The sequence below is a fragment of the Mustela erminea genome, chromosome 17, assembly GCF_009829155.1.
Source record: "Mustela erminea isolate mMusErm1 chromosome 17, mMusErm1.Pri, whole genome shotgun sequence".
Taxonomy (NCBI): domain Eukaryota; kingdom Metazoa; phylum Chordata; class Mammalia; order Carnivora; family Mustelidae; genus Mustela; species Mustela erminea.
In genome coordinates, this window is record NC_045630.1 from 9,110,953 (window position 1) to 9,132,040 (window position 21,088).

At 42.0% G+C, this 21,088-nt stretch overlaps 1 long non-coding RNA gene across 1 annotated transcript in view; it reads left to right on the plus strand.

Moving 5' to 3' along the window:
• LOC116576108 overlaps positions 1-21,088 on the plus strand; it is a 41,591-nt gene that overhangs the window by 17,107 nt on the left and 3,396 nt on the right. The window contains exon 2 of the long non-coding RNA XR_004280049.1: positions 16,700-16,745. This is a non-coding gene — a long non-coding RNA (uncharacterized LOC116576108). The remainder of the gene's footprint in view (positions 1-16,699; positions 16,746-21,088) is intronic.

The window sequence follows — 21,088 nt, forward strand, 5'->3', positions numbered from 1 at the left end:
ATGGGCAAAGGCTCTGAACAGACACTTCTCTAAGAAGATCCACAAATTGTTAACAAGCATAAGACAAGATGCGCACCATCATTAGTCATCAGAGAAATGCATATCATAACCATGAAATACCGCTGGCCCCTGAGGCTGGCTAGAATCAAAAAGTCAGATAACAACAAGTGTTGGCAAGAATGTGGAAAGAACAGAACCCTCATATCCTGCCAGTAGGAATATAAAATGTTTCAGCTGCTTTGGAAAACAGTCTGGCAGTTCTCCAAGGGATTAAATACAGAGTTGCCATATGATCCACCAATTCCACTCCTAGGTATATATCCCAGAGAAATGAAAAAGTTTGTCTGCACAAAATTCTGTACACAAATGTTTATGGCAACATTATTTGTAATATCCAAAAAGGTGGATGCAAATCAATGAACAAATGGATAAACACAATATGGTGTATTCATAAATGGAATTTTATTTGACCATAAAAAAATGAACCATTGCTACATGCACCTTGAAAATGTTAGAGGACCGTATAGTATACCATCTTATTCATTTGGAAATCCAGAATAGTGAGTGGTTTCTTAGGGCTGGGCCAGAAATGGGGGTGAGATCAGAGATAAGGGGTGATGGCTAAAGGGTATAAGGAGATTTCTTTCTTAAATTCAGATATAACTGACATAAAATGTCTTACTAGTTTCAGGTGGACATCACAGTGATTCAGTATTTCTATACATTGTGAAATGATCCCCGCAGTAAAGTCTAGTTATCATAGGTCACCATACAAAGATTACAATGTATTGACTATATAGTTCCCATGCTGTACATCAGATCCCCATGACTTACTTATTTTATACCTGGAAGTTTGTACTTCTTCATCCCCTTTACCTATTTCAATCCCACCCCCCAAACTATCCCCGACAGGTCACCAACAGTTTGGTTCCTGTACCTGTGAGTCTATTTCTGTTTTGTATTGGTTGTTTGCTTTGGGTTTTTATTTCTTTATTTTTAGAGAGAGAGAGCACATGCGAACAAGGATAGGAGAAGGGCAGAGGGAGAGAGAAAATCTTAAGCAGGTTCCACACCCAGAGCAGAGCCTGAGCAGGGCTGGATCTCAACACCAAGATCATGACCTAAACCAAAATCGAGAGTCAGACCCTGAACCGACCTAGGTACTCAGGCATCTGTATTGTTTTTTAGATTCCACATATAAGTGAAATCAACTAGTATTTATCTCTCTCTGTCTGATTTATTTCACTTTGCATAATATCCTCTAGGTCTATCCATGTTGTCACAAATGGCAAGATTTCATTCTTTTTTGTGACTTATTAATTATTATATAAAAATATATATGTATGTACAAATATCTGCATCACATCTTCCTTATCCATACATCTATTGATGGAACTTAGGTCGCTTCCATATCTTGGCTCTTGTAAATAATTCTGCCATGAACATAGGGGTGCATATATCTTATCAAATTGGTGTTTTTGCTTTCCTCAGGTAAATACTCAGAAGTGGGACTGCTGGATCATCTGAGAGTTCTATTGTTAATTTTTTGAGGAAACTCCATGCTGTTTTCCAAAGAGGCTGCAGTAATTTATACTCCTACCAACAGTACACAAGGGTCCCCTTTTCTCCACATCTTCACCAACACTTGTTATTTTTTGCTTGTTGATAATAGCTGATCTGACAGGTGTGAGGTGATAGCTCATTGTGGTTTTCATGTGCATTTCCCAGATAATCAGTGATATTGAGTGCCTTTTCTTGTGTCTGCTGGCCATCTGCATGTCTTCTTTGGAAAAACTTCTCAAGTGCTCTGCCCATTTTTTAATCAGGTTGGTTGTTTTCTCAATATTAAGTTATAAACATTCTTTATATATTTTGAATATTAACCACTTGTCAGGTATGTGATTTGCCTTCTCCCTTGCAGTAGGTTGCCTTTTGTTTTATCAAAGGTTTCCTTCGCAGTGCAAAAGGTTTTTAGTTTGATGTAATCCCATTGTTTATTTTAGTTTTTGTGTCCCTTGCCCAGAGGAGCCCAGTCAAAAAAGTATTGCTAAGACTAATGTCAAAGAGTGTACTACATATGTTTTCTTCTAGGAATTCTATGGGTTTATTTCTTACACTCAGGTCTTTAATCATCTTGAATTTATTTTTGTAAATGGTGTAAGATAGTGGCCCAGTTTCATTTTTTTGCATCCAAGTGTCTAGTTTTCCCAGTACCAGTTTCCTATTTCCTTTAGGTATAAAGTTAGATTGTTTATTTGGGGATTTTCTTGTTTCTTGAGGTAGGCCTGTATGGCTATGAGCTTTCCTCTTAGAAACACTTTGGCCAGGGGCACCTGGATGGAGCATTCAGTTAAATCTCTGACTTTTGGTTTTGGCTCAGGTTGTGATCTTGGGGATACGGGATCAGGCCCCACATCAGGCTACATGCTGAGCACAGAGTCTGCTTGAAACTCTCTCTCCCTCTACCCCTCCCCTATGCACAGCTTTTCTAGGATAAATAAAGTAAATCTTTAAAAAAAAATGCTTTGGCTGTTTCCCATATATTTTGGAAAATCATGTTTCTATTTTCATTTGTCTTGAGATTTTTAAATTTCTTCTTTGATTTCTTTATTGACACATTGGTTGTTTACTGGCATCTTGTTTAGTCTCCATATGCTTGTGTTTTTTCCAGTTTTCTTCTTGTAATTGATTTCTATATTCATACCATTGTGGTGAGAAAAGATGCTTAATATGATTGTAATCTTCTTGACTGAGACTCGTTTTGAGGCCTAACATGTGATCTGTCCTGGAGAATGTTGCATGTGCACTTGAGAAGAATGTGGATTCAGCAGGCTTTGGTTGGAATGTTCTGTATATATCTGTTAAGTCTATCTGGTCTAATGTGTCATTCAAACCCATTGTCTCCTTGATGTTCTGTCTGGGTGATCTATCTATTGATGGAAGTGGGGTGTTTAAATCCCCTACTATTGTTGTATTATTGTCCATTTCTCCCTTTATGTCTGTTAATATTGTCTTTCTTTAGGTGCAGTTTTGTTGGAAATTCAAATACAAACGTATCTCTTCTTGGCTTGACCCCTTTATCATTGTGCAATCATTGTCTTTTGTTAAGTCTTTGTTTTAAAGTCTATTTTGTCTGATGAGTATTCCTACTCCGGCTCTCTTCATTTCCATTTGCATGGAAGTCTTTTTCCATACCTCCACTTTCAGTCTATGTGTGTCCTTTAAAAAAAAAAAAATTATTTATTTATTTGAGAAAGAGAGAGAGCTTGCACATAAGCAGGGGAAGGGGGAGAGGAAGAAGGAGAAGCAGACTCCCTGCTGAGATCATGACCTGAGCCAAAGGTAGACGTTTAACTGATTGAGCCACCCAGGGCTCCTGTGTATGTCTTTAGCCCTGAAATGAATCCCCTGTAGACAGCATATAAATGGGTCTTGTTTTTGTTTGTTTGTTTGTTTGTTTTAAATCCATTCAGTTGACTTACAACTTTCATTGTAGCATTTAGTCCATTTACATTTAAATTAGTTATTGATAAATATATATACTTATTATTATTTTGTTAAATGTGTTCTGGTTGTCTTCTAGTTCTTTGTTCCTTTCTTCTTCTTTCGGTTTTTTCCCTTTTGATTTGATGGTTTTCTTTAGCGTTATGTTTGGGTTCCTCTCGATTGTTGTGTACCTGTTGTAAGTTTTTGGTTTGTGGTTACCATTACGTTCATATATACTGACTTATATGTACATACTCATCTATTTTAAGCTGATAGTATCTTAAGTTTGCATGCATTCTAAAAGCTCTATATTATTACTGCACCACCCCCTCCTTTCGTTTTCAATGTCATATTTTACATCTTTTTATTTTTTGTATCTTTAGCTACTTATTATCAATAAAGTTAATTTTATTATATTTGTATTTTAACCTTCATACTAGCTGTTTAAGTGACAGATACACTGTCTTTAGTATATACTTACCTTTACCGATGAGATTCTTTTTCTATCACATATTTTCTTATTTCTAATTATGACACTTGTTTTCCACTTAAAGAAGATGCTTGAACAATTTTGTAAGACCCATTTAGTGGTGATGAACTCTTTTAGTTTTTGCTTATCTGGGGAACTCTTTATCTCTCCTTCAATTCTGCATGATAACCTTGCCAAGGAGAGTATTCTTTGTTGTAAGCTTTTTCCTTTTGGCACTGAAAATATATCTTTGCTACTCCCTCCTGGCCTGGAAAGTTTCTACTGAAGTCAGCTGATAGTTTTATGGGGTTTCTTTTGTTTGTGACTATTTGAGATTCTATTTATGACTATGTAAGTTTTTCTCTTTATGTTTCATTTTAGCCATTTTAATCATAATATGTCTTGGTGTGGATCTCTTTGGGTTAATCTTGTTTGGAACTCTGGATTCCTGGACCTGGCTGTTTGTTTCCTTTCCCAGATTAGGGAAATTTTCAGCCAGTATTTCTTTAAATAAAATTTTCTGCCCCTTTCTCTTTCCCTTCTCCTTCTGGGACTGCTATAATGCAAATGTTAGTACACTTGCTGTCCCAGAAATCCCTTAAAACATTCTCACTTTTTTTTTTTTTATTTGACAGAGAGACATCACAAGTAGGCAGAGAGGCAGGCAGAGAGAGAGAGAGAGGGAAGCAGGCTCCCTGCTGAGCAGAGAGCCCGATGCGGGACTCGATCCCAGGACCCTGAGATCACGACCTGAGCCGAAGGCAGTGGCTTAACCCACTGAGCCACCCAGGCGCCCAACATTCTCACTTTTTACATTCTTTTTCCTTTTTGATGTTCTGTTTGGGTGATTTCTACTCCTCTGTCTTCCAGAATGCGGATCATATCATCTAATCTTCTGTTGATTCCCTCTAGTGTATTTTTCATGTCAATATTATATTCTTCAGCTCTAACTGGCTCTTTCTTGCGTTTTATGACTCTTTGTTGAAGTTCTTACTGTGTTTTTCCATTCTTTTCCTAAATTTAGTGAATGTCCTTATAATTGTTATTTTGAACTTTGTCAGGTAAATTACTTATCTCCATTTCATTAGAGTTTTTTTTCTGGGTTTTATCTTGTTCTTTGGGTTGGAGCATATTCCTTTGTCTCCTTTCCTCCCTCTCCTCCTCCTCCTCTTTCTTCTCAGCCTCCTCTTACTCCTCCTCCTTCTTCTTTTTCTTCCTCCCCCTCCAGTTCTTCTTCTCCTCCTCCTCCTTCTCCCTTCTTCAGTATTTTCCATATTTATTTCTGTGCATTAGATGGAATATCTGTTCCCTGGGTCTTGAAGGAGTGCCCCTGTGTAGACTGCCTGTGCCTGGCAGCTTTGGCAGGCCATCTGGAGCTAGAGCCGGTGTGAGCTAGAAAGTCCCTGGCATGTTGTGCCAGGGCTGCATTGGCAGCATGACGGGGGCTGGAGCAGACACAAGCCAGGGGCTCCCAAGGCCATCTTGGCAGTTTGGCTGGAGCTGGTATATGAGCATGGTCTAGGGAGTCTAGGGGGTGCTATATTGGGGCTTCCCTGGTGGGATGGTTAGAGCTGGCACAGGCATGGGCCAAGTGGTCTCAGAGCATGCCACACTGGGACAATATTAGTAGGATGGCTGGAAACGGGGCAGGCATGGGCTATGGGATCCTGAGGCAGTGAATGTCCCACTAGGGCCACCTTGGGGAGATGGCTGTGAGCAGGAGTGGTGTGAGCAGGAGTCTGAAGCATGATGGGGCAGCCCTAGAAGGCTGGTGAGAACTTCTGGACCCTGCTCACACCTTGTGCTATCAGTGTAGAGGGGAAATGTAAAGAAATGGCCCTCATAGGCTCTCCCAACCCTGGAGAGAATCCCAGCAATTCCCAACCTATTTGGTTAGCACTCTAGGGTCCGTGTAGATTTCCTTTACTTATACTTGGGTGGCTTTTTAACTGTTGTTTTTTCACTGTGCCTCATGAGCAGGTGAGTTCAGGATCTTCCTATGCGGCTATCGTGCACCACCTTCACCAAAGTTTCTTCTTGCCATGATAAAAATATTCTATAGTTGACTGTGATGATGGCTCCCTAAATCTGTAAAACATGCTAAAAGCCATTGAGTTGTATACTTTAAATGAGTGAATTTTATATAGGTGAATTATATCTCAATAAAGCTATTTTTTTAAAAAAGAAGCTTTAAAGTACCTTGAAAATAGTCATGATTCAAGAATTTTTTAAAAAGACTTTATGTATTTATTTACTTATTTTTTTGAGAGACTGTGTGTGTGCACATGCAGGCATGCGTGTTAATGGGGGGGTGGGGCAAAGGGGGAGGAAGAAGGACAAGTAGACTCTGAGCTGAGCTCCGTGTGGGGCTCAATCTCATGACCCTGAGGTCATGATCTGAGCCCAAACTAAGAGTCAGTCACAGCTCAACCAATTGAGCCAACCAGGTGCCCCAACAATTATTTTAATTTCCCTCCCGATGGGTCAATTGGATTTGGAAGAGATGTTTTTCTTCTCAAGATCCGCAAAAAGATAGAGGCATAAATAGGAATCAGATTACCTGCATTTATGAGCTTTGTAACATTGGACAAGATACTTAACCTCTCTCTAAGCATCTTCTTCTCACTTGTCAGATGGGAACAATACAGTAAGTATCCACCGGGCAGTGTTGTTGTGAGGTCTGGACAAGAGAGTGGTTGTGTAGCACTCAGCGAACCCTTGCTTCTGGTAGTCATACAGGTCACTATTATTAATAAATAATTGGTGTTAGTGTTAATTATAGTAACAAAGAGAATAACTTGGTATATCTCTGCAGATTTCAACAAAATATTTAAATCAGTAAAAAAAAATCAAACTATAATAATTTTTATTTTATTTTATCATGGAGACAAAAAAAAAAAATGATTCCTCGGATTCCGTATAACAGCTACTGCCCAAAACAAACAACCTCCAGAAAATAAGTGATATTGAGGATGTGGAGACATTGTGACTCTTGCGCACTATTGGTGTGAATGTTGAATGGTGTGGCAGCTGTGAAAAACACAATGGCAGTTCCTCAAAAAATTAAAATAGAACCACTGTATGATTCAGCAGTTTCACTTCTGAGTATATACCACAAAGAATTGAAAACAAGGACCCAAACAGCAACTTATGCACTCTCAGGTTAACGAAACCATTAGGTGGAAGCGATCCACATGTCCGCTGCCAAATGAGAAGAGAAAGAAAATGGCGTATCGGTGTACGATGGGATATTACACAGCCTCGAAAAGGACGCAGATTCCGACACCTGCTTCAGGATGGAGGAAGTCTGGGGACACTACAGCAGGTGAAAGGAGCCAGTCACAAAAAGGTAACCACTGCTAAGCAGAGTGACTCTGCTTAGATGAGGGGACTGGACGAGTGATCTTCATACGGACAGAAAGTAGACTGGTGGCTGCCAGGGACTGAGGTTGGGAGTGAGGAAGGGGGTGAACTGCCCGTGAGGACAGAGTTTTAGTTTTTCAAGTTAAAAAATTCTGAAGTTCGGTTGCATGACGATATGAATGTACTCAGCGCTACCAAACTGTACAGTACTTAAAAGTAGCTAAGATGATAAATTTTATGTTGTGTGTAATTAAAAGCAATTGTTGTCTGTGTTATCATCTCAGCATCTGAGAGGTGATGCGGGGTCATGGCTAAGAGCAGGCCCTGAGCTGCCGCGGACCTGGGTCCGGATCGGGATCCTAGCTCCCCTGTGTACTAACAGGGTGACCCTGGGCAGGTTCCTCCATTTTTCTAAGATAATAACTCTAAGGTTAGGAAAGTTCTCTTTATCCAAGTGCGAAATGGTAGCTTGAGAGACTATGCCTAAGAAATGTGGTTTTTTTTTTCTATTAACGTTAATTCAAAAAATATGTATATTAGGTGTACTTATATGCCCAGGGACCATATAGCTATGATTGTCAGATAAGGTACAGGACACACAGTTAAATTTGAATTTAACATCATCAGTGAAAATTTTAAAATATTATTTTTGTACAAGTATGTCCTGAATGTCGCATTATATCCCACGCCATATTTAGAATATACTTATCTACTAAATAGCTCTTTATGCTTTTTATCCGAAATTCAAGTTTTTGTAAGTGCCCCGTATTGTGTTTGCAAAACTGAACAATGCTACATACGACATTATTCTTTTCATCACTCAGATAAGTGACGAAGTTTAGCTGGATGGGGGAGGGGGTGCTTTGCCTGTTCATTCTTGACCTAATTCCCGAGCCTGACTATTAGCGAAGAAACACAAGGGGCAGAGGACTAAGATGACAACTGGGTCTGATTCACTAATCTTCCATCGTGTCTCCTAATTACAGTTGCTTTGGAACAAACACAAACGGGAGTGGGTTAACGGCTCTCCTGTTTGGTTTTCTCCTCTGCATCTTATTCCAGTAAACATCTGCGAAATATCCTTTCCTCTGTGTTATGCTCTCATTCTCCTCAAAAGCAGAGCTTCATCTGGGAGGGAGGTGGGGTCCCTGAATTGCTTTGGAGAAGCCGTGCTTTGATAAAAATTAATACTGGTTAACACAGTCAACTCGTAAAACTTTCCTTAGGGAAAACCCTCCCATCCTGGAGCGTCTATGATGTTATGAGGTCTAATGTGATTTAAATACTGTTGGCCCTACTTGCGCTCACCAGACAGTCTCCTGCTGGGGACAGGGCTGTGTCATTAAAATGGAATCCACTGAGAGAGACAATAGTCACATTCACTGAATAGAAGCACTGAAGCCATGACCAGTATGTTCCAGGCCTGATCTCAGGATATCCACAGGCTCCATGCTTATGGATTTGTTCAGTTAGCTAGAAGGGACCCTTTTGCTTCTCCATGAAAGTTTGTATTTACCCAAGCTTTGTGTTTGATTTCTACAGATGGTGGGGCACACAGGCATTAGAACCAGGAGCAGGAAACACAGATCTCAGTCTGTCACCTTTATGCTGGGACTTGAGTGTGCCTTAGAGACTGAATGTGTATGTCCCCTCGAAATTCATATGTTGAAACCTAATTCCCAGTGTGATGGTAGAAGAGAAGGGGCCTTTCAGAAATCATGAGTCCTGAGGATGCGGCCCTCATGAGTGGATTGGTGCCCTTATGAAAGAGACCCCAGAGAGCTCCTATGCAACACAGAAGAAGTCTATGAACCAGAAAGTACCCTCGCCAAATATCAGAACTGCCAGCGCCATGACCTTGCCCTTTCCAGCCTCTGGAACTGTGGGAAATTAATGTTTGTTGTTTAAGCCCCCCAGGCTATGATATTTTTTGTTATGGCAGCTCAGACGGGCTAAGAGAGCGTGTCACTGAGCCTCACAGAACTTTGGTTGCACAGCGACCGAAGGCGTGTCCTTGAAAGCCAAGGAGAGGGACCCACAAAAAAGCTCTGAAGACAATGTCAAGACTCAGTGTGTTTGGAAAGGGCATTTTTGATAAAAGCCTCTTTTCCAGTCTCAAGGTTGAAGAGGGTCATGTTGGGTGTCCATTCTTCCTGTGCTCCATCCCCAACTCTCTACCCACTGGCCCTGCTCCTTGCCTGCCTGAGCCGTCACCGAGTCACCATTCATGCTGGAAACTTCCTGACTGTGGCCTTCTTGAAGAAACTCAACCATGTAGAGTCACCATGTGGGACCAGCATGGATGTTTGAAGTATGGAGAAGCTACCCACTCCCCTTCAAGGAACACAACACCCTTGGGATTTTCATAATATTTGGTTTATTAAAATTATACATTTAAAAGCCCAGCTTCTTAAAGCCTTCACATTTGTGTTAGAATTCTAGTTATTCTCTTTATAAATTTAGGACATTTTATAGAAAATAAGAGGAAACACATTTGACTAGTTTTTGATCTACTCAACTTGAGAGGACTAACTGCTCCTTGAGCCATTAGTGTCATTTACATGAATTATTTGTTTCTCTTGAACCACCATAATAAATTCAACACACTTCATTTTCTTCCTAAGCAACCTCAAATGCCTGATCCGGCAAGCTAATAATGCTGGCACAAAAGACCTTCCAAAGAATGATCTTAAAGTTTTGTAAATCTAGTAAACTGGAAGTCATAAACATTGTGACTCTTCAAGTTCTCACAGATATTCAAACAGTGTTTTCCAACTTAGGAGAATTATCTCGTAACATTCAACTTCTGATTGTTAAGTCTTGAAATTGCGCTTTTACACTTGGACTCAGGGGAGTGTGGTGACTGGTAAGGTTGTGGGTCCAGGAGGTCAGGGACCAAAGGTGCCCAGGCTTAGTAGAGACAATGGCTTCGGAGGAGCTGGGTGGGGAACATGGAGACAAGCAAGTGTCTGGCATTGAAGGCTGAAGGCTGGAGTAAAGGTTCAAGCACCTGAGTGTATAGGAAAGAGAAGAGAAAAGGCACGATGTAGCCCAGGACTTCAGAGGCCTGGTAGAAGCTGATGATGGACCCAGGGAAGGATTCAGGAGAGTAAGTCAGCAGACTGAGGCTCTGGGTCCTGTTCTCTTAACTTCTGGAGCCAAAAGGAAACCTTTCAGGAGTCATGGGCTTGCCCTTCACCATGTGAATGTAATACATCTGTAGCTTTTTGAGTTAAGCCTCCCTACCTGTCAGATCCTGAAGTCAATAATAATTTCTGATTCAAGTGGAGAAGCAAGCAAAACAAATGGCTAATGGATGCCCCATTTCTAAGTCAACAAGCTCTTTTGAAATAGAAATTGACCAAGGAGAAGTGGGCCGTGATCCAGGAGCAGAAATAAGAGAAATGAGAAATGAGAGAAGGTTTTCCTACAAGTAGGAGGAATGGAGAGTCTCCTGGGGTTATAGGGGGCGATGAGGAGGGGGCTGGGAACAGAGGTGGGCCTGCAGGGAGTATCTGGGTCACAGGGAGGTACCAGCCACGTGTGGCCACGGAGCACTTGAAATGCAGCGAGTTCCAATGGAGATGTGCTTGTCAGTTAAAACACATGCTGTGTAGAAGAACTTATGGAAGAAAGGATGTTAAAGATTTCATTAATACTTTAAAGATATTGACTAATCACTTTCTATACTCTAGATCTTGAATCTATAATCTAGGAATTCTAATATTCTCAATAATAATATTGGGTTACATAAAATTTATTAGAATTAGCAAAATGCTATTTACTTATTCAAAAAGAGAGAGTGCGTGTGAGCTGGGAGGTGGAGGGTAGGGGAGAAGCTGAGGGAGAGGGAGAGAGACTCTTAAGCAGGCTCCATACTCAGCACGAAGCCCAACATGGGGCTTGATCTCACCACCCTGAGGTCATGACCTGAACTGAAATCAAGAGTTGGACACTTCACCGCATGAGCCTCCCAGGCACCCCCAACAAACTACTTTTTAAATGTGGCCATTAGAAAATATTATAAAAAATATTCGGTTGTGTATGTGGATTATTTTCCCATTGGACTATGCAGGGTTCGGGTCCTCAGCTGGATGAAGAGGATCAGCTCGACGTGTCCGCCACAGTAGGGTGGGTTTGTTGTTGTTGTTGTTGTTTTGTTTTATTTTAGTGCACTGTGGTGTTGAATCTTCAGTTGAACTTGTTGGATCCCCCTTGTCTCCCTCCAGGTCTTTACAGAAGTCAGCTGTGTACTGTACTTAATGTGAGTGTGTCTTCTGTGAGTAGAAATGGCATTGCTCATGTGGGTCACTGGAACCGGGCAGACAAAACTCTAGCGGAAGAGGATGTTGGGGAAAAGACCATCCTGCCCCACCAAAAGTACTTAGATGCCGTGGGGAGGGGTTTTGACTTCTACAGGGTGTGGCTTTGGGCTCTAAGTCTCAGTCACAGAGGTCTCAACAGGTAGCAGTGTCCCTAGGGTTATTGGGGTTATGTCATTTTGTAGGGATTGTGAGTTTATAGGTAGAAAAAGCATCGAGATCCAACCCTTGAACATGATCCCTGATGACAGGGTGTACATCCCATGATAAGCAGGAGGAATGGACTGTCCATTGTTTTATCTACTGGCTGCTTTCTGGAATGTTCCAAGTAAGCGAGGTGGATGAGACTGGAGAAGAACCTAATGACCAGGTGCAAACACAAACGTGGGTTGGGTGGCAGCAGACACTTTCTGTTAAACCTCCATGTGTCCCTGTCTAGCCAGTGTTCTCACATGCCCCCTAGGATGGCTCTCTTACTCCTGAGGGCTAACTCACAGCCCAGGCTTCCTGAGGAGAGAATATTCCTGCTGCTAGCCTCTTGGGTTTGATCACCCATGCCTTCTGTGTCCTGGTCCCCATCCAGCACCCGCTTTGAATCTTCATAGCAACTCTCCTGGCACCAGTTCCTGGGAGAAAAGTCTTTCTAGAACCACTTTAGTATTTTGTCAAACACTCTCCCTCTCACTGGGGGCTCCATTCTTGTTCCCACCTCCTGACCTTGAGGAGGCAGAAAAAACATTGCATGGAGCTCACATCCCAGCACTAGAGACAGCACAGAGTTTCAATGACCTCCCCATTTCCAAACAGAAAGTATGACATAGAAGAACACCAGGGTCCATAATCTCCATAATCCCCATCTGAAATCCTTTGGGCCAGATGGGATTTTGAAATCAGGCTTTTTCAGCTTTTAGGAAGGTAACACGGTATATAAAGCATATAACATCCTGGCAAGTTCTGGGGAAACACCCACAAACAAAGGCATTATTGTTTTTGTAGCGAAACATGAGAAGATTCACACTAAAAGAAATAGAAAAAAAAAACTACAAATCGCCTCATCTCTGTTCAGGACAAATTTTGATCCCTCGCGAGTTTGCTTTTCACTTATTAAAGACAAACAAGCAAATTTTCAGTTTTCCGAGGTTTCTGGATTCTGTAACCCCAATGCATGACTGTGGAGCGGGACACTTGATGGGCACCTGGGGGGACTTGCTGGTGAGGGTTTCACCACCACTGTCAGTGCCCTGGGAGACCCAGTCAGCCCTAGAAAACCTGGGGCAACTTTGGCATAGTTGAGGGACTAATTCACCAGTTGTGATTACCCAAAGTCTGAGAGTTCTCTGAATTTGAGTTCCCCAAATAACCAGTTTCTGTTCCTTTTGGGGGGTTCTAGTGAAGGGTGGCATGGGAAATTTTTTCTTTTCTGCATTCAACTCTGGAGTATTCTGGGGAGTCAAAGATGGATTTTCTTCTCTTTGCCATTTTTCTTCTCCACATATAGTTTATAAGTTCCTTTTTTAATCAACAAAAATTTTAAATGCATGTGCTATGATGTCAGGTACTGCTGTAAGGTAGGGACTATTAGAATCTTCATTTTACAGGTAGGATGAGGCCCAGGAGGATCAAAGAATGTGGTCAAGGTCACACAGTTAGCAAAATGGCCGAGGAAGAATTAAAACCCACAAGTCCAACTTCAAAGTCTTTGCTCCTAACCACTGCACCACACCCCTTATGAAACATTGGGTTTATGGGAGGTTAAAACATAGTACACACAAGAAGAAAGGCACTTAATTTCTTTAACAAGAAATAAATGTGATTTACTTCTTCAGTGAGTTAAACCATGCCCTGAAAGCATTAACTTTCCATCTGTGGTCACTTTATCACTCGCCCCAAGTAAGATTCAATACGGTTTTATTTTGGAAGACTTGGCAGTTAAATATGGAGCTTGTTGCCCCAACAATTGTATATTTTAATAGAAGAATTTAAAATTAAGTAACGTTTGTAAGTGTAAACTGAATTTCTAGAGCTTAGGAATAATTTACATTATAAAGAACTTCCTTGCTCTCTTCTGTGCATGAATAGGCTTAAAATATGGTGATGACTATTATTGTTCACAATACTACAGTTATGACTTTGAACATGCAGAGTGCTGTAAAAATCACAAATTAATTATTAATGAGAATATTGCTCTTGACAGTTTATATTGTTCATAAGGAATACAACGGTTCTATAGAAAGAAATGCGTTTCCTACGTTGTCGTAATTTGGGGCAAACAAACAAAGTTAGCATCCGGCCACGTCATGGATTTCGGATCTCCCCTTTCTGTCTTGGTCATTCCTTCACTGAATGGATTCAGGATACAGGGAACAAAAATATCCTGCCAATGTCTTGGAAGGTGAGGATCAAATACATTTTGATTAGAAATCTTTACCCAGCACATCCATCTGTTTCTATACATTTGTACTTACTTAACTTTCATTGTTTGGTAAGAGATTTTACTTGGCGAAATCCCCATACCGCCCCCACTAGACTGAGAAGAAAAGGCATATGGCTACACCAAGGTGGGGAAGACCTGGAGGTCTTTGGGTTCCCCGAGAAGCCGGTCATGAAGGAGGCAGCAGCTATGACAGCCCAGCATCCTGGGAAGAGTCGGTGTGGCTAGGATTGATTGAAAGGAAAAAGCATACGGGAGAAGTTGATTTTTTCCATTGGGAGATTTATTGGCATTGGGTGAGTCTATTATTAAATCCATAAAGTTCCTTCCATTTCTACAGAGGCAGTGATTTCCGGTCTCCTCTCCAAGTACTAGGCAAAACAAACACTTATTAATGGGATTAGGCAGAATAAGTTATGTTGTAGAGCAGCAATGTCTTGGGGACTTCACACTGCAAAGGTCTATTTCTCACTTAAGAAGTCTACTGTGGGCTGGGTGACCTCCCGGGCGTCTGTCCGCCGTGCTGCAGCCTGACAACCAAGGCCGACCTTGCAGCTCTCCTGCACCGCCACAAACCCTCCTTGACTGGCCAGGCTGGAGGGTTGAGCATTGCTTCCTCTGAGTTTCAGCCTGTAAGACTCACGGGTTCACAGCCAGCCGGACAGATCCGCTGCATGGCTCCGCCCAAGGGAGCGCGGCCAGCTACCTGGTTCCTGTGGCATTGGTTGAAATGAGAATCATTATTCAAAACTGAGTATCAGTGACAAGTACAGTCCCTTTCTCGGCCCCTTTCTCTCAAGGGAAACTCAGGGGACTGTATTTATTGTGCGGAGTATTTGCTGACATGATGACGCTGGGGATGTTGGTGGTGACCATGGGGATGTTGATGGTGATGGTGACGGTAGGGACCATGATGCTGACGACGGTACGAATGAAGGTGCCCAGAAGGCAGGTGTGGCACCTCTTGCTTTTCCTCACCCCAGGCACGTACACCCCTCTTGAAAAGGGTTCAATAAAGCCCGATGGGCAAATGAATGAAGGCATATAACTTCACCAGGCATTCCCTATTGCTGTTCTTTCCCTGGTTATATCATGTTCAAAAGACATTCTACAAGCCTGAAATAGCTTCCTACTTGCCGTCATTCATCTTGATGAGAACTGGAAGCCAGGGTCTCGCTGCTCTGGTAGCAGTTAGCAAACAATAGGAAGGAAGGAAGTTGCCTTTCTGTTGTACGTAGACTGTTGCGTGCCCCTTCCCTAAATATCTTCCCAAAGAAGCCTATTAGCCTTCAGATATATTTTGCATGTTAGACCCCTCGGCCGAGTCTACTGTGAGCCGTTCCTTCAATAGGAAATGCTCCGACCACCATCAGCATTCATGCTCGTGGTTGTTTTTCTCATAACAGTAACGGGTCTGTATTAACCACACGCTGTCTCTCAACTCGTTTTCCTGTGCGGTCGATGGCACTCCCCTTGTGAGGCGGTTTGGCCCTGCGGCCACTGCCCGGATAATGGCCTGTCTTGACATTCTGGCTTTGGCCTTCTTAGAACCCACTCATGAATGAGCAAATGGCCCTTGGCTGGACTCCTAAAAATAACTTGTTTTGCCTGCTTCCTTGACGTCTGACTGCAAAGTTGGCGATAGGTATTATTAAGTAAATGGGAATTTTAAAAAATGTGTTGTGGTTTCTGCCCTGCTGATCTTATGATGAGGTTTGAAACAATGTTAGGATTTCTGCAGATTCTTTGGAGTGTGCCTACCCCCGAGTCCTGGGTTCTCTTACTTCTCGGAGTGAAATCTTCGCTGCAGGCTTTGGTTTTCTCCTCTAGGCCCCATGTTAGGCAACAGAACTGTGGACGTGCACGGTCATATTTTCATCTGTGTGCAGGCTGCCCCCTTGGGGTTTGAATATTAGCATTTGGTGATTTTTCCTGCCATATACATTTAAGTGCAAAGAGTTTCATTTCGATGCAGAAAGGCCCGGAGGTTTGAGGGGGCGTGAGTTTTCAATAACGAGCTGAGTATGTTCAAAAAGGTAATGGGCAGTTTTATATGGACTGTTTATAAACTATCGAAGGGGAAAAAAAGCACACTCCATTCTGGTTATGAGGATAAGGCACATTGGACGAGAAGACTGTGTTCATTCAAGTTTAACCGCTCGCTATCAAAAGGCTTGGAATGGGTGGCAATCGGTATTTCAAAGAGACAGCCGGCCAGCTCAAAAGCACCACACAATATTAATCCCGAGTAGTCTTATTTTTCCTTCTCTCTGCAATTTATTAAAGCGCTGGCAATAAGAAGAGAAGCCTGAAAAACGAGGAAGGGAATGATCCCATCTTGTCATTATTTGAGAGCCTCATAATTGCAATCCAATATTTTGACTTTGGCCTCTTGTTCGCACGTGTCTTTGGTTGTAGACCAGATTGTTCTTAACTGGTTATAATCTACTTTCTGGATTTTCTAATTGAAAAAAACACATTAATCATATGTCCTCGTGCTCTCGCCTCTTATTTACGAAGAGATGCATTAATTCTTTTAATGGTATGAAATGAGTGTCCAGACTGTCGGTTATGATTTTCTAATTGCTCACAGTCCACCTGCACTTACTCAATCTTTCTTTTTTCTAGTGCTCGTATGTTCACAGGAATGCAGTCCAAACGGTTGGGAGTTCAAGTAAGTTTCAAGTGTCCAACTCAAGGGCGGATCGGAAAGATGCCCGGACTGTACCCTGCCCCCTAGAGGTGGGGACGGAGACTTCAGGGATCGTGCAATCCTTTCCGTGGGAGGACGCGATCCCGTGGGAGTTTTCTATCCAGCCAGTGACCAAATGTGGTGACAAGTGCATTCGAAGCCCCAGTTAATTCTATGTTTATTCACCTGCAGACGTGAGGAGCTTCTCAATCTCTGACAAGTGACAGATTGAACAGGGAGGCTTTTAAGACACACATCCCCAGCTTCCATGTCCCAGTCCTCCCTTTGGAAATTTGGCCTGGTAAGGCTGAGGTGGGACCCTGGCAACAGCAGTTTGTGAAAAATCCCCAGGCGACTCAAATGAGCACTTAACATTCCTGAAGTTGTGACCATTGCCAGTGGTCAGACCCGCAAGCCTGAAAGCGTGGAGAAAGATTTGAGGGAACCAAGGGATTCACCCTGTTCTGGCTCTACTCCAAAAGGCACTGAGCACACTAGAGAATTCCTGAAGGTTTTCCCAAACCTCAGAGCCGTGGTCAGAGAGCTGAAAAATCTCTCCCTATCTTAAGCCACAAAGCTCTGGCAGGTGCTTAGTGATTCCTGGGTAGCAGGTAAGGATGGGAATCGTCACTGCACACAGAGTGGGAACCTTATTCCTTACATTGTCATTAGAGATGCTGGGGTCCTATTGGTCCAGAGCTGTGTCCTGCCGGGGTTGCAGGACCTGACCCCCTTTGGATATCCTCTTGTTTTTCACTGAAAGTGAAGACCATTTCAACTCTTGTCTCCCTGTTTATTTACCTTCTTCTTCTCCCACTCCCCTCGGGTCCTGGTCACTCCCACACCTTCGTTCAAAAGCTATGTGAGTACCCACCGTGTGCCGGACTTGCTAGATGTTTAACAAGTGATCGTAACATGTGGCCCAAGTAAACTTAAACCCAACCATCCTAAACTGGGGCTTCCTTAAGACCTACAGAGACCAACTGGACATCTTTCCAGTTTCAAGTTCAAATTCGTCCTGATTTTACAATTTCTTCTTTTAGGATAAAAGTTCTATGATGTTCTATTTTCCTCTTTTAGGCTATGTGAACACCGACACTTCAGGTTTCTTTTGTTAATACAGTAATTTTTTAATTCACCCTTACATTTCAACTGAGCAATCCAAAACATTAAAGCTTGCTTTGAATTTCATGTGAGAAATAGGCGAACACTCTAAAATTTACCATCCACCTTATCAGATGCCTCAAATGTCTGGAAGATGGCTAAACTTCAAAACCAAACCGTGAAAGGAAATGATAGTTAACAGTAACAACATCTTCTGGATCATTCTGAAAATGGAGGTTGCAAACTCCTTATACCAATGAAGGAAGGAGTCTGAAGACAGAAGGTAACCATCAATAACGTGTCCTATTTGCAGGCTACAAACTAGTAATTTGGATGAAATGGAATCTCTTGACCTGTTATTCTTTATCTCAATCATGTTTCCTCAAATGGACTCAAGTGGGCTGTCTTTGACTGTCGCCTAGAATTCAAGGGAAACACTGGTTCAATAAAACCATCATGATTGATTTTCTTAGGAAAAATAAAGTTTTATCTATCCATCTACCCACCCACTCACCTAGTTAGCTACATCTGCCCTCAACTCCGACCTCTCTTTCTTTCCCCCAGTTGTTTTTTGGGAGTCTAAAAACTTTAAAATATCCTAAATGATCTCATATCTTGCAAGTATCAGCACATAAGCACAAAACCTATAAAATACAGAAGTATAAGGAAAAACTGGAAAAGCTCTACCTGCCTTGATGACCCATTATTACCTTCTCTGGCATATTCCAAGACCACTGCTCAGACACAGTTTAAACTGTTTTTCTCAGCAATATAAGTCTTATGGGAACGTTTCTTAATGACATCCATAGATGTTAAAGAATTACGCTTCATCGTGGTAAAAGCACACGGACAAGGAGAAAGAACAATAGTAGGAAGGAAAAGAAAAGTAGTTGCCAAAAAAAGAGGAAAATCCTACCATTTACCACCACATGGACGGACCTCAAGGGCATCATGCTAAATGAAAAAAGTCAGACAGAGAAAGACAAATAGAGTATGATTTCATTTACATGTGGAAGCTAAAAAACAAAACAAAACCAAACCCCAGCCAACCAAGGAACGAACAAACAGGCTCATAGCTACAGAGAACAGAGTGGCGGTTTGCCAGAGTGAGGGGTGGTGGTGGTGGTGGGAGAAATGGGTGAAGGGAGTCAAGAGGTAAAAAAGAAAACCTCATGTTCTATACCTTAAATATATACAATTTTTATTTGTTGAGTAAACCTCAATAAACTGGAAAAAAGAAACTTAAAAAAAAATACAGTCTTCATGTTAGAGGAATGTTCTGTCTTACCTATCAAAAAAATCTAGCTATAAAATTACTTTGGAGTTTCATTGGATAAAAAATGTAAAGCATATCGAACTAAGACTATTGCAGGAAAAGTTTGTGGATAGTGATTATAAAAGTAAAGTAAAAATAAAACAGCTGGACTTGGTCCTTTTAAACCGTAACCAGTCTATAATGTTTTGCTACAAACACTATATAAAATAATTTAAGGGCATTCAGTATCTCAATATAGACACACAATACATTACGGACAAGAAGCAAGGGAGCTCGCCAGCACCTATGACTAAAGTCACCCTGTTTAAAGAACTCATCCTTCATGATCAGAAACATTCAGGGTCTTAGATGTTTCCCTAGAAAATGACTTAAAAAGAATATTTTGCCCCGCAGTGAGCTGTCTCCTTGAGCATGTGGTCCTTGTTTAATTTGGCCTTTGGAACAGGAGGTAGAAACGGGGATGCAATTCTGTTGATTAGGGAAGGGAGAACTAGTGTTCGTATTCCTCCTCTTCTTCCTGGAACACGGCGCAACTACACTTCTCAGGCTCTCTCGCAATTGTTTTGGGGCTATGTGGCTGAGTTCTGTCTGACAGAAGGTGAACAGAAGTGTCAAAAACCACTGGAGGCCTGGACCATGAAAAATCTCCCACGGATGATCCTACACACTCTCTATTCTGTTGAGGTGTGGGCAGTCATAGATGGAAAATGGCCCAAGCCTCCGAGGGCTGAGATTGACTTGGTCTCTGAAGAGCTGCGTGGAGCAGAGGCTCCCGCCCTCTTCCTCTATCTCAAGCAGTCCACATCAGACTCTTATGTCAGAAATGCACTGCTCATTAAGCCCCTGGGGGCGGGGTGGTTGTTCTAACAGCTAACATTAATTACTTCCCCAACCTAATATTTTTTACATATAGTAGATATGTAAGTATATTAGAATCTAATAATTAAATCTAGCTTTTGCCATGCCAGCATATGTACATGATATTGTACTTCATTTAAAGGTACAAACTTGGGCGCCTGGGTGGCTCAGTGGGTTAAGCCGCTGCCTTCGGCTCAGGTCATGATCTCAGGGTCCTGGGATCGAGTCCCGCATCGGGCTCTCTGCTCAGCAGGGAGCCTGCTTCCTCCTCTCTCTCTCTCTGCCTGCCTCTCTGCCTACGTGTGATCTCTCCCTGTCAAATAAATAAATAAAATCTTTAAAAAAAAAAAATAAAGGTACAAACTTTGATGGCAACATAAACCCCCACTGTCCACTATGTTTTAGGGAAAGGCGTAAAGAAAGCAGGAGTTGGGATTTGGTTCAGCTGTCTGTGAAGAAAGTCTAAGTGACCAGGCATTAAACAAGATAGACAGGATTCTCTCCTATAGAAACAAAGCTGAGAAGCAGGCTGGGCTGGGGTGGTTACTTTAGGAAATCATTAAACTCAGAAGCTTCTTCTAAGTCACCTCTCCAACCTCCCTACTGCGTGGCTCTCATACTCGTGGTCCATGATATCAGCCCAAGCTCCGGCCATCACATCCATATCCCAGATAGCAGAAAAGGACAAAGAAGAAAGGAATCATAGGGTATTTTAACAATTTCTTTAAGGAGGGCTTCCTGTAAACTGCCCAGAACTTATCATCTAGGTATACCTAGCTGCAAAGGAAGCCGGGAAATGCAGATTTATTTTGAGCAGTGATGTACCCAGCAAAAATGGAGAGTTTTATTACTGACGGAGAAAGGAGTAGACTTCCAGGAGCCTCTCCTACCTTTGCTAAGAGCTAACTTCTTATTCTGAGGGAAACACTGACTAGTACAAAATGCAATTTTGGACACACATCTGTGTTCATACATATAAATTTTTGTTTATATTAGAAGCATGAAATGCATATAGCTTCCCATTTCCGCTCTAGTCTCAGTCCATTCGAATTCCTTCAGAGTCAGTGAATTAACTCTTCTCCTGTGT